The following is an 11212-nucleotide window of genomic DNA, read 5'->3' as shown; positions in this document are numbered from 1 at the left end:
TTCTTCATTTTCCTTAATGCTCTCTTCACTTCGGTATCCTGTATCTCCCTCACTTTCCCCTCCACCCTCTGTGCTTCCCAATCTCCTCTCTCTCATTTTCAGTATTTAACGGTTGTTCAAAATACTCTCGCATTCTCTTCTTAATATCTTCCTCCCTACACAATATATTTCCATCACTATCCTTGACGACACAATCTACCCTCATCCTGTCTCTGTGTTTCCTCAAGTTTGAAATCTTATAGATATTTTTTTCTCCTTCTCTTGTTCCTAGTCATTCATTCAACTGCTCTACTGCCCTTCCAATAGCCATACCTACCCTCTCCCTTGCCTCTCTTTCCTCTTCTCTGTACCTTTCTTCTGCACCCTGTGCATGCCTTACTTTCTAGTCCTTAAATGCTTTTGACTTTCATTTAATTGATTCTTGCACCTCTCCATTCCACCACCACTTTCCTCCTCTTGATACAAAATATCCACTGGTTCTTCCCACCAGTTCCTTTGCATCCCCCACACATTTTTCTCTCATGTCTGCCAGATATTTTCTACTCTATTTCCCTGTCCAAATTCTACGTTCTTCCTTTCCAGACGTCTCTCTCTCACAGTCCTCTTAAATTGCTTGCACTTTCTTCCTTTAAGGTCCCAAATCTTAATTCTAGATCGTCTCTTTCTCTTCTTGGGTTTCCTACCTCTCATTTGAAAATCCATCACACCCACCAATGCTGTTTAACAGACGCTTCTCACAAGATCACTTTGCAGTTTGTCACATTGCTTTTGTCGGCTCCTCTCACCAGGATGTAATCTATTTGGTTCTGCACTCCTCAACTTTCATATGTTATAAAGTACTTACCTAACTTCTGAAACCATGTGCTCATACAGGCCAATTCAAACTCTGAGCCATCTCCAATAAATAACCCCCATCCTCATTTTTAATTCCAAACCCATGACCTCTGTGTACCTCCTCATACCCAACTCTTCTTTTTTCCACCCTGCCATTCATATCAGTTCCTATAATTAGTTTCTCCACCTCTTTCACTGTTCTAATGGCAGCCTCAACTGTTCTTTAAATAATTCTTTCTCTTGCTCTTAGCAGCCCATCTGAGGAGCGTATGCTGATATTATATTTACTACCGTGTCCCCTATTAGTATTGGAATCTTTGGAAAAATAATGTTCCTCATCAAATATTCGTTCTGTTAATTACGCAGTAACTACATATATTTTATGTATTGTATCAGAATATTGTCAACATTAAATTCGCTTCAAGTCTTGCCTTGAAATTCATATGCTAAACCAAGCAAGATTTCACTCTATCGACGACACCCGGAAAAAAATAGATATTATAGTCTAAATGTTCATGACAAGATTGTTAATTTCTTTTGTGAATTAGTTACATTTAATACAAAATGATACTTCATTTCGGACAGTTTAATCGCTTAAATCGTTCAAAAAAAGGAAAAAAAAAAAGCCTAGCTTTCTATTCTATTGGGTGTGAAACTGATGATAGAGATGATGATGATGATGATGATTAATTAGAACGCCAGCATAATTTCTCTAGCCTTCACTCATACTCTTTTTTTTTTTAGTTAATAAGTAAATGATAAAAAATATTTCATTGATTTCACAAAACCAAAGGCGGTGTCAAAAACATCACGTTCAATTCTATATTAATAATACACTTGAAACCATTACCTGCGTTTAATACTGATAAGGTTATATAGAATTCCAAAGAAATCCTTCATAATCCCTCCATGCTCTTTGTAACACTTCTATATATAAATATTTTTTTACTATGAATAAAAATTGTTTACATATATTTTTTTTTCTGTGGCTGTCTATTTTTCTCTATCGATAGCTTCTAAGGGTACACTAATTGCATATGATATTGATTTCTGACCTGATTTGTTTATCAGGCTACATTTAATGACTGATCATTTGGCTTGAAATTCAATCATATTAATAGATTGTATAATAATAAATAGAAATAAAAAGAAATTCAATTTAGATTTAGTCTTCAGTTACTCTGAAATGAGATACTTGTAAAAGACTAGAACATATGCATCTTTAGGATATTCACATTTTCCTGCAAGGCCATTCACTGAAGAGACCCTTTTGGAAGTGGAGATAAATGGTATTTTTGTTTTTTTTTTTTTTCATATATGACTTTGAGGGGAAAAACTTTGCCAATACTAATCAACCGTTCATGACATCTCTTATTAGCCCTCCAAAATGGAAAATTGCAGCGATCACCCAGTGTCATCGTGATAAAAATCTAAAGAACACTGCTTTTAAAGGCCGAATGGGCAAATTTCGCTCACGTAACAGATGCCATTTGCTTGTATGATTTTACCTTAATCACTACCAACGACAGGAATGAGGTACTAAATAAATAAATTAGGGATTAAGAAGGATCGGTAAGAAAAGTTGTCTAGGTTTGTTAGTCTACCCTTGAGATCCCTTTGGTTTCTTTTTGCAGTTTCCTAGTTATCGAACGTTTTAGTTGATTGTTTTCATCACAATATCATTATTGAGAAACAAACAAAACCTCTAACCGGTAGACACATCTACTTCAATAAGTTCTTCCGTTTAACCTACTCGTGTGTATCCGTTTTTGAGTATATTTATTTTTTGTAGAAGCCCTTCGAGTGTATCTTATCGACATGCCTGAATGGGAGACTGCATTTTTGTCAGTCACCTTATCATGAATTTTCTGGGACGCTTTCTTTTCCCTACAAAGTCTTTCATTCTTTGTCTGTTCTATAAGGAGGAGACCAGTCCGCTTACGGGTGGCCGTGTAGCATCTTCAAACCTAACATGTATTTGCTCTGGGGATATCCATAATTCCTAGATTACTTTTTTCTTTGTTTTTGTAGAATACCCAAGCTCTATTTGTTTTTTATTTTTCTTGTTATATCTCATCCTTCCCTCAAAATATTTTTTTCTATTTATTTTCTTTAGTTTTTCTTGTCTAGTATATTGACAAAAATGGGTTGCCTTCTATAATAAGGCGCCCTATGAGGTAATGTTAGACTTGCGATCATCTTACGCCAAGTCAGTTGGTATTGCACTTCCATATTCAATGGAGTATCTTGGGTTTGTAGATCACTTACGAAGTCGGTATTATCTTCTTTGGTTATGAAGACGATGTGTTAAACTCATGATGATTCGGTGAGGAGGTGAGGATCTAGTAGAAACCACGAAGTACAAAAATACTTATATTCTCTGAATTTACATGGTGAAGATCAAGTAGGATTGTACAAGTCTTCTAATTACGATAGCTTGATCGCTTCTGCCAATGATGATGGCTAATTCTATTCTTCTCTACATGATAAAGCTTAGGTAAAGAGATACAGGCCTTCTAATGACGATAGTTAACTCTCTTCTGCTGTGTCTACCATATCGTTACAAGTCATAAAGGATCAGACAGTAGCTCGAACATACGAACATACAATCAGAGGACATAGTTCATTACAAACACACAATCAGATGACATAGTTACTAATCACGTAGGCCGCTTGAGATATAGGTCAACGGTGTTTGTCTCAAGCAGGAAGCTTGAACTAAAGTTTATAAACAATTGAATGACTACAGGTGACGGCATGTCAACTTAGCCTACCATACTTTATTGTATACGTCATTATTTTAGCGTCTCTAGTCTGATCACATTCCTGCAAGCAATCTCGGTTGACTCTTTAGCTTTAGTCTTTTATATATATGAACTAACATTCCATATTTTTATTATGTAATCATTACATAAAAGCTCGGTCAGCTACCAGAACCAACTACTGAATATTAACTCAAACTTGGACTTGTGATTTTTGACTTATAGGAGTGTGATACAGACACTAGTGAATATATATAAATAGAAAATACTCATAAGTAAAAAAAATTCATGGTGTACACAAATACAGATTCAAGTAATAAAATATTAGACATAATATGCATATAATATTCGTAAATAATAGGGATCACGTGATATATACTGATACAGTTTTTCACTTCATCTCATTAAGATACATATGCTACAGAAAATACTAAGTACTCTGATAATCGCATAGAACAAAGATTAACATGATAAAAATCATATTTAACTGATAAAAAGTTTCATATATGAATTGATAAAATTATTAATGTTTATGCTGATTGATTCGTTGATTTTTATGCTAACTGTTATATAAATGATTCATTAATCCATATACTAACTCATATATAACTGCAGTTATTGGTAGATAAAAGGTAACAGATGATTATAGGCTACCTGATTTATACATATGTATATGGATTCATATAATATGATTAATATATGTGCATTTAAAACTGATCCTATGCCGTACACGCAAAAGAAATATATTTCGATTCTGTTATTTATGATCATTTATATATAGATACATGATACTTATATATAGGATACATGACCGAGGTTATACTACTACACATTTACTAGCGTTCGAACAACTTTTCGTCCATTACACAGTTCCAGACAACCACCTATAGCCAAATGAAATGGCCAATTCCATATGGTTAAAACAAGGGGAAAAATTGCCTGGCGGGGTCCACCGTTCTATTTCGGCCTCATACTTATTCTCTGCATCCATAAGCCACACGATTACGTTCGCGATGAATAAAATCACCCCCAGCTTCGAGTCCTTCGCCAGCAAAGTAGAGTTGAATATCCTTCGGGTCGTAATTGTCGGAAGTATGTCCCTTTGTAGTCGATTTCCGACGCCGCCGGAGCGTTCCGCGTTAAACGAGATTAACGACGGGATACGGTGTCGGTCGAAGAAGTCCATGATGGTGCTTATTCCCTTCACATTGTAGGCGTTGTTACTCGACTGCCGTCGTCCGCAGCAACGAACGAAGATTTTTTGAAGTTGCGATGTGAAACTCTCGTACTGCAGGATACTGTAACCAGGTTCCATTAATCAGCCTGCAAATGAAATTATACTTGTCATGAGGGCAAAGTAAATTCAGGACGACATCCAAAATCAGGGGGGGAGAAAGCCATTTAGAACCAGACTTAACCCACATGAATTCGCTGATATTTGTGGAATTCAAAAGAGTCAGCTGTACAACTTTTTTATCCATGGCATTAGCAATGAGTGAACCTATCCAGGTCTATGATGACTGTAAAAATATATCCATAATTATAAAAATAAACAGATATCATTACGAATCCCAAAGAAAATTCTATATTACTGGTAGTAAGTTACTAGACAAAGAAGTGAAAACGGAGCTATTTGTAAGATTGCCAGGCAACATAAGAGTCAAACAGAATATTAATCATGATTCTGTATTTCTCTATGCTAACTGAAATTAAGTTGTGATAAAATCTGATCCTAGTGCCCCTAACAAAAGTTTCATATTCAATTTTCTCGCGCGCATCCTCTGAGGTTAATTTCTAAACTTTATTAATAAGCTAGAGATACAACAAAAGAACCCACTATGTAACTAATTTCTATATAAACTTTGGGTTTTTTCAAGAAATGTGACATTTTCCCATGAATGTGATTTATTTGGATTGTAATAAGCTAATGTTGCAAGTAAATTTTTCATATCCATGACTTGATACTTCTAAATGTCTATGAGGTTCAGAAAAAATTAATTCATTTTGTTGTTATAGAAATTCTATTTGACTTATTTTTGTTTATTATTTTAATTTTAAAAACGATTGGCAATCTTAATAATTGCATTGCACACACGGATAAGAATAGGTCTTTGTGTCATCGTGATCCATGAACCACATGTGAAGTTCATGAGCTAAGCATTCCTTTCTCCAGTCAACCTGCTTCGCAAAGCGGTTTATTGAGGTTAAAAAGAACAATGCTGACACGGCAATGATGACGTCGTTACTTAGCAGGAGATTGCTCTCAGCCAGCTAAGAGTTACGTGACTTGCTGTTAATAAAATTACGAATCTTTTAGTTATTTTCAAATGATATTTTTTTGTTTTAATTCTCCACCCACATGAGAATCTCTGAAAAAAAAAAACAGTACCAAAATTGAACAATATATTAGTTTCATGTTGGGAATCTGCATGATTGTAAATAAATGTACTTATGTTAAATTAAATATTCCTTATTCAACAATAATGAAAAGGTTTCCATACAAATTCTATATATATAGAGCCCTGTATAAGATTCATATAGGATTATTCCATAGATATATATTCTTTTTCACTTCTAGGACTTCCTTGGATTTTAAAATCTCTTTTATTTTATTTTATTTTTTTATTTATTTTATTTATTTATTTATTTTTATTTTTTTTTTTGACTACGAATATAAATCACAGGGACAGACAATATGTCAGTAGGTTTTGATATGTGTTGAACTTTTAGCTTATTTGTCATTACTAAAGCGTTAAGTTAGAGTTCAAATCTTACGCATATATATTTGGATATTTAATTAACCTATGGTTACGTTTTTGCTTATTAATTTTATCGTGATTCCTTTTTTTTTATTATAATTTGTAACCCTTCCGACTTCTTACGGCAGTGTATTATATTGACTCCACTTGTATCCATATTTATTTTATTTTTATATTATTTATTTATATATTTTTATATATATTTGATAAATTAATGGTTGGCTTGAATATGTGGAAAAGTGTTCTAGCGGGCGTACCATATAAGGCTACTTGCGGTATCATTTCTACAGATACGAGATATAAATGATAAAGGTATTTAAAACAGCGAGAACTGCCTATAATCCAGTTAGGATCCAGTATCACGAGTTGTAACTCGTAAGACATTGACACTTTTTATTTATCCGTTATTCTGCCAAACCGATTGACTGGGTGATAAAATATATTATTGGTTTTCTTAATGGATAGGAATTCACACAATGTGTTAAGGAGATTATTATTGATTTACTCCACCCGAGTCACAGATTATGTGTTGAATTCCATGTTTACTGATTTAGCACTCATAAATATTCCTAATGCACTCAATTGCGGTGTTTGTTTTTAGTGCTATTAATTCTATATAACGTGTCAAGGAACTATTAACACTAAGAAGTGTTTATTTCCTTTGTCAGACTCGTAATTCTGTTAATAATTCTACGTATATTCTTTCAAGGATTGATTTGGCACAGGATAGGCCCCTAAACTGACAGGTGTCTAGTATCCCTGTTTTCATGACACTTGTTACAATTAGTTATGTGCTTTTTATATCTGTAAGCATCGTAGGCCAGTAAAACAGTGATTTGGCTTTCTGTGACATAATAGAGAACCCTGGATGACGGAATTCAACCAGTTTAGGACGATTGGTATGAAAGACGATTAGTTACTTACTACTTGGTCGTTAGTCACCTGCTGTGTCTCAGTTTTCCTCGTCACGGACCTACATATAATATTACATTTTGATTGACATAATTCTGAAACAAACCATAATTTTAAATATACTTTTGCTTTAGGGTTTCTGCTCGAAGTGTTTATTGGTTTGTTTAGCCGCTGACCCTGTTTCCGTTCGAATTGTTGTTTATTGTTTGTTTGTTGCTTAGCTGCTGACCCTTGCTTTGTTCAGTTTGTAAACACTTCTGCGCTCCAACCCAGATATTCAATGCTCGCGATCTCTTGGGTTAAGGAATTTTCTTGTTTAGATACGGTTTTAACAATGGCACGGATGTTTCTATATCTTTTAGTCCAATTAATGGTTCTTTGCTGTATGGTGCGGGATTGCGGAATAATGCGTCAGCTATAATAATTGCTTTCCCAGGTAGATATCTTATCTTGGCTCCAAAGACCTGAATGATCATTTGCACCGGAGTTCCTTTTGGACTGTGATTAAAGCCTTTGAAAAACTCGGTAAGTGACTTATGCTCAGTGAGGACTTTAACAGGATACAGGAGCCGTAGATTATGAACTTGAAATGTACTAGTGAGTTAAAGATACCTAGCCCTTCCTTGCCCTATTACTGTATATTTACTTTCAGAGGGCTTTAGTTTACGTGAATAAAAAGCTATAGGAAAGAACTGTTGTTATCATATTACTGAGTAGAGTACCCTCTTACCCTTGGTCTGAGGCGTCTGTTGCAATAAAAAAAATTCCTTATTTAAATCAGGGATTTTTAAGTTAGGTGAGCTGCATTATTCCGCTTTTAAGAAGATCGAACGCCTGTTGATGCTTTTTAGACCATAATAAATCTACGCTCTTCTTCGTAAGATCTGTTAAAGGAGCTGTCATGATTGAAGAGTTACATATTTACATACGATTGTAATACCCACTACAGCGCAAAAGTGCTGTATCCCCCATTTTACGTTAATAGGTACCGGAAGTTATGAATAGCCGACACCTTACCATGGACTACTTTAAGACCTTGACTAGACACATAAAACCTAGATAAACATGTTCGGTTTTTAAAAACTCACATTTAGATATTTTACTCTGAGATTATTTGTCTTTGTCTCTGTAGCACTAGCTCTAGTTTATGTGAATGTACTTCTAAGGTATTAGAAAAGATTACAAGACCAACCATATAGGCATGTAGGGTATCCCCTAAAAGTCTCCAAACACTATATTGTAATTGGGGCGCAACGTAAGCCAGAGGCATACGTAAAAATTGATAATGTCCCCTGAGTGTGCTGAAAACGGTGTATGAGGTACAATCACTTAGGTAATGGTATCTGGTAAAAGCTTTTAAGTAAGTCCAAGCTGGTGAAAAATTTATTCTAACCTAACAGAGATAAGATGTCATCGTACATGGCACTGAAACTATCGGGAGTCGTTTCCTTGTTTAAGCGACAGAAATCCTACGCAGAAGATAACGCCAACCAAGTCCGTATCTTGTTTATTGGCATGGCGTTTGAGGGAAAAAATTATATGGGCTTATTGCATTTCCTAATGACTCCTATTACTAACATTTTTTCAACTTCGTCATTTATCTCTATTTTGAAATTGCATTGGGAATCTATACGAAGGTACGCATATAGTTTTATGTTTGTCCTTAGACCGTATTTTGTGTTAAATTACATCCGTTTTCCCCAGAGATCACTCGCTAGTGGAGAAACTTCCTGGTATTCAGATAAAAGATAAAAATTCTGCTGAATCACCTCTGCTTGAATGACTTTACGGATATTACTTTAGATAGAGCATGAGAGACGATTCGATTCATTTACGACTGATTGGGGCGTAGGGATTAAAAATGTTAGCAACAAATAAAAAAAAATGCGATATTTATATGTATAGGTTTTGTGGATTACTATATTAACTTGTTGCTGCGAGTCAACCGTGTCTAGGGCTTTGTTCGCGGAAATCGTTATATTTCAGAGTGTCGGGAAGGATTCAAATTTCAGATCCAGCAAAGTCTTTTTACACGCACTAAGACATTCGAGGGTGCATGCTTCTCGAGATTTTGCGTGCAAACTGCGACTGCGGTTGTGGGAGAATTCTGTTGGGTCATTTGAACAATGTTACGATTTATGAGACAAATGTATAGTTCCTTTATATAAGTTAATATTTACTGTCTCTTTTTTGTTCAAACGGATTTTAATATGTTTGAAGTTTATAGGATTTTCCTTGATAAACACGCCTTATTTTGCAGGATGTAAGATAATATTTTGTATACCCCTAGATGGATCTTACAATTACACTAGATACAGATCAATGTTTTTTATAACTATAGAGGTATCTGTAAGCGCTCGCTTATCCGGACTTCTCATTAGGGAAGTTCGAACAACAGACGGTGAGTCTGTTAAATACAGGATATTACGTGTACTAAAGGAATAAAACAAGATATTCTAATTTTTACGGCTCGTACAGTTGGGCTTAATCCACAGTATTTATAATAACTTAATGTATTAAATTACGAAAACCTGCTCTGATTACTTGATACGGTCGTGTGCTGCATAGGGAACAAATTCCTTTTTAATTTTTTCAACATCGCTCTCCCTTTCCGCTGAAGTCGCTTATATGGAATGTGCTTTGCTTTGAAAATTCGGCAGATTTAACTGACCCTGACCGCTTGACTAGGTGACACAGTAACCGAGTTTGCTTGTTTGATTCTGATAATTAGGGCTACTGTTTACCATCGGCAACGTATTGTGTGTTTTTTGCATTCTGTTGTTGGTTACGTAATATTAACTGTTTGTACTTGCTGTTGTTTACTTCATTCTTTACTAAAATTTGAAAATTCTTTGCTAAATTAGGCTGTTGTTTACTTCATTCTTTACTAAAATTTGAAATAGTGAGGGATCCTGGTCAGTGCATTTAGCCTAATGAAAGGTTTTTATAGACATGTTATTCCTTGCAATCCAGCCGTATTTTTAAAGTTAAGTTGAGTCATTGAGGTTCGATATTTTATATAACTCAAAAAAACTCAAGGCTAAAACTGCGATCGGACTTTGCAAAGGAGCATTTATTGTCATGACCCGAAATAGTGTTACCTCTAATTTATCTAGATTTGTAATGGTGTTCCACTTGTTTTTGTGTCTAATCACTACGGTGCCTAACGACCCTATCCATGCATCTGTATAAATACAGAGTCCACTGCGTTAACGCATATTCACTGTTTTATATGAATTTGTTGCGTATAAGGGATTAATAATCACCCAAAATGATAAAATTAAAACATAGTATATGATTATGATATTTCAGTAGAACTTCTGGAAACAGACACTCCAAGATAAAAACTCGCAGTAGCGAAATCTCAATGATGTAGATAATTTCTGTAAAAAAAAAAGTAAGAATAAGAATGTCTCGTAACTTCAGCCACAGGAATAACGAAATTCGACCTGCAAAGGAAAACACTCAGTTACTCCATGAATAAAAAAATTGTACTTAGCTTGCTTTTGTGGGAAGTCACGGTGTTCCGATAACGATGTGCCCTTGGCCCTCCTCTGTTTAGCGGATGACCTGGTTTTGTTGCTTGAGTTTCCCCCGTGCGCGTTATTTGGATGATTCGAGCCCTTGAAGATCCGATGCTGCAGACGCGTTCGGTTTGTTTCTTGAAGTGCCGGAAACGCTCACTAACGATGTTTTCTTCAATGATTCTAATGAGAGACGAGCTTGCGTTGCCGTAGAAAAAGGACACGTCGGTTTTGTTTCTTGAAGTTATTCACTAAACGATGATACTAAGTTGCTTGAAGAATCTGTTGCTTTTGTCGTCGTTGAAGAGTTCTAATATGATACTACATTATTCTGGTTTTTCTTCGGAGAAGTTGTAGAGTTTCTTTTCTGGGTATGCTGCCACCACTTTTAGGGCTGTTGCACCTTGTATAATAAGGCGCC

This window comes from Macrobrachium nipponense, chromosome 20, assembly GCF_015104395.2.
Source record: "Macrobrachium nipponense isolate FS-2020 chromosome 20, ASM1510439v2, whole genome shotgun sequence".
NCBI classification, from domain to species: Eukaryota; Metazoa; Arthropoda; class Malacostraca; order Decapoda; family Palaemonidae; genus Macrobrachium; species Macrobrachium nipponense.
The sequence above is the reverse complement of the archived record's forward strand: the minus strand, read 5'-3'. Positions refer to the sequence as shown.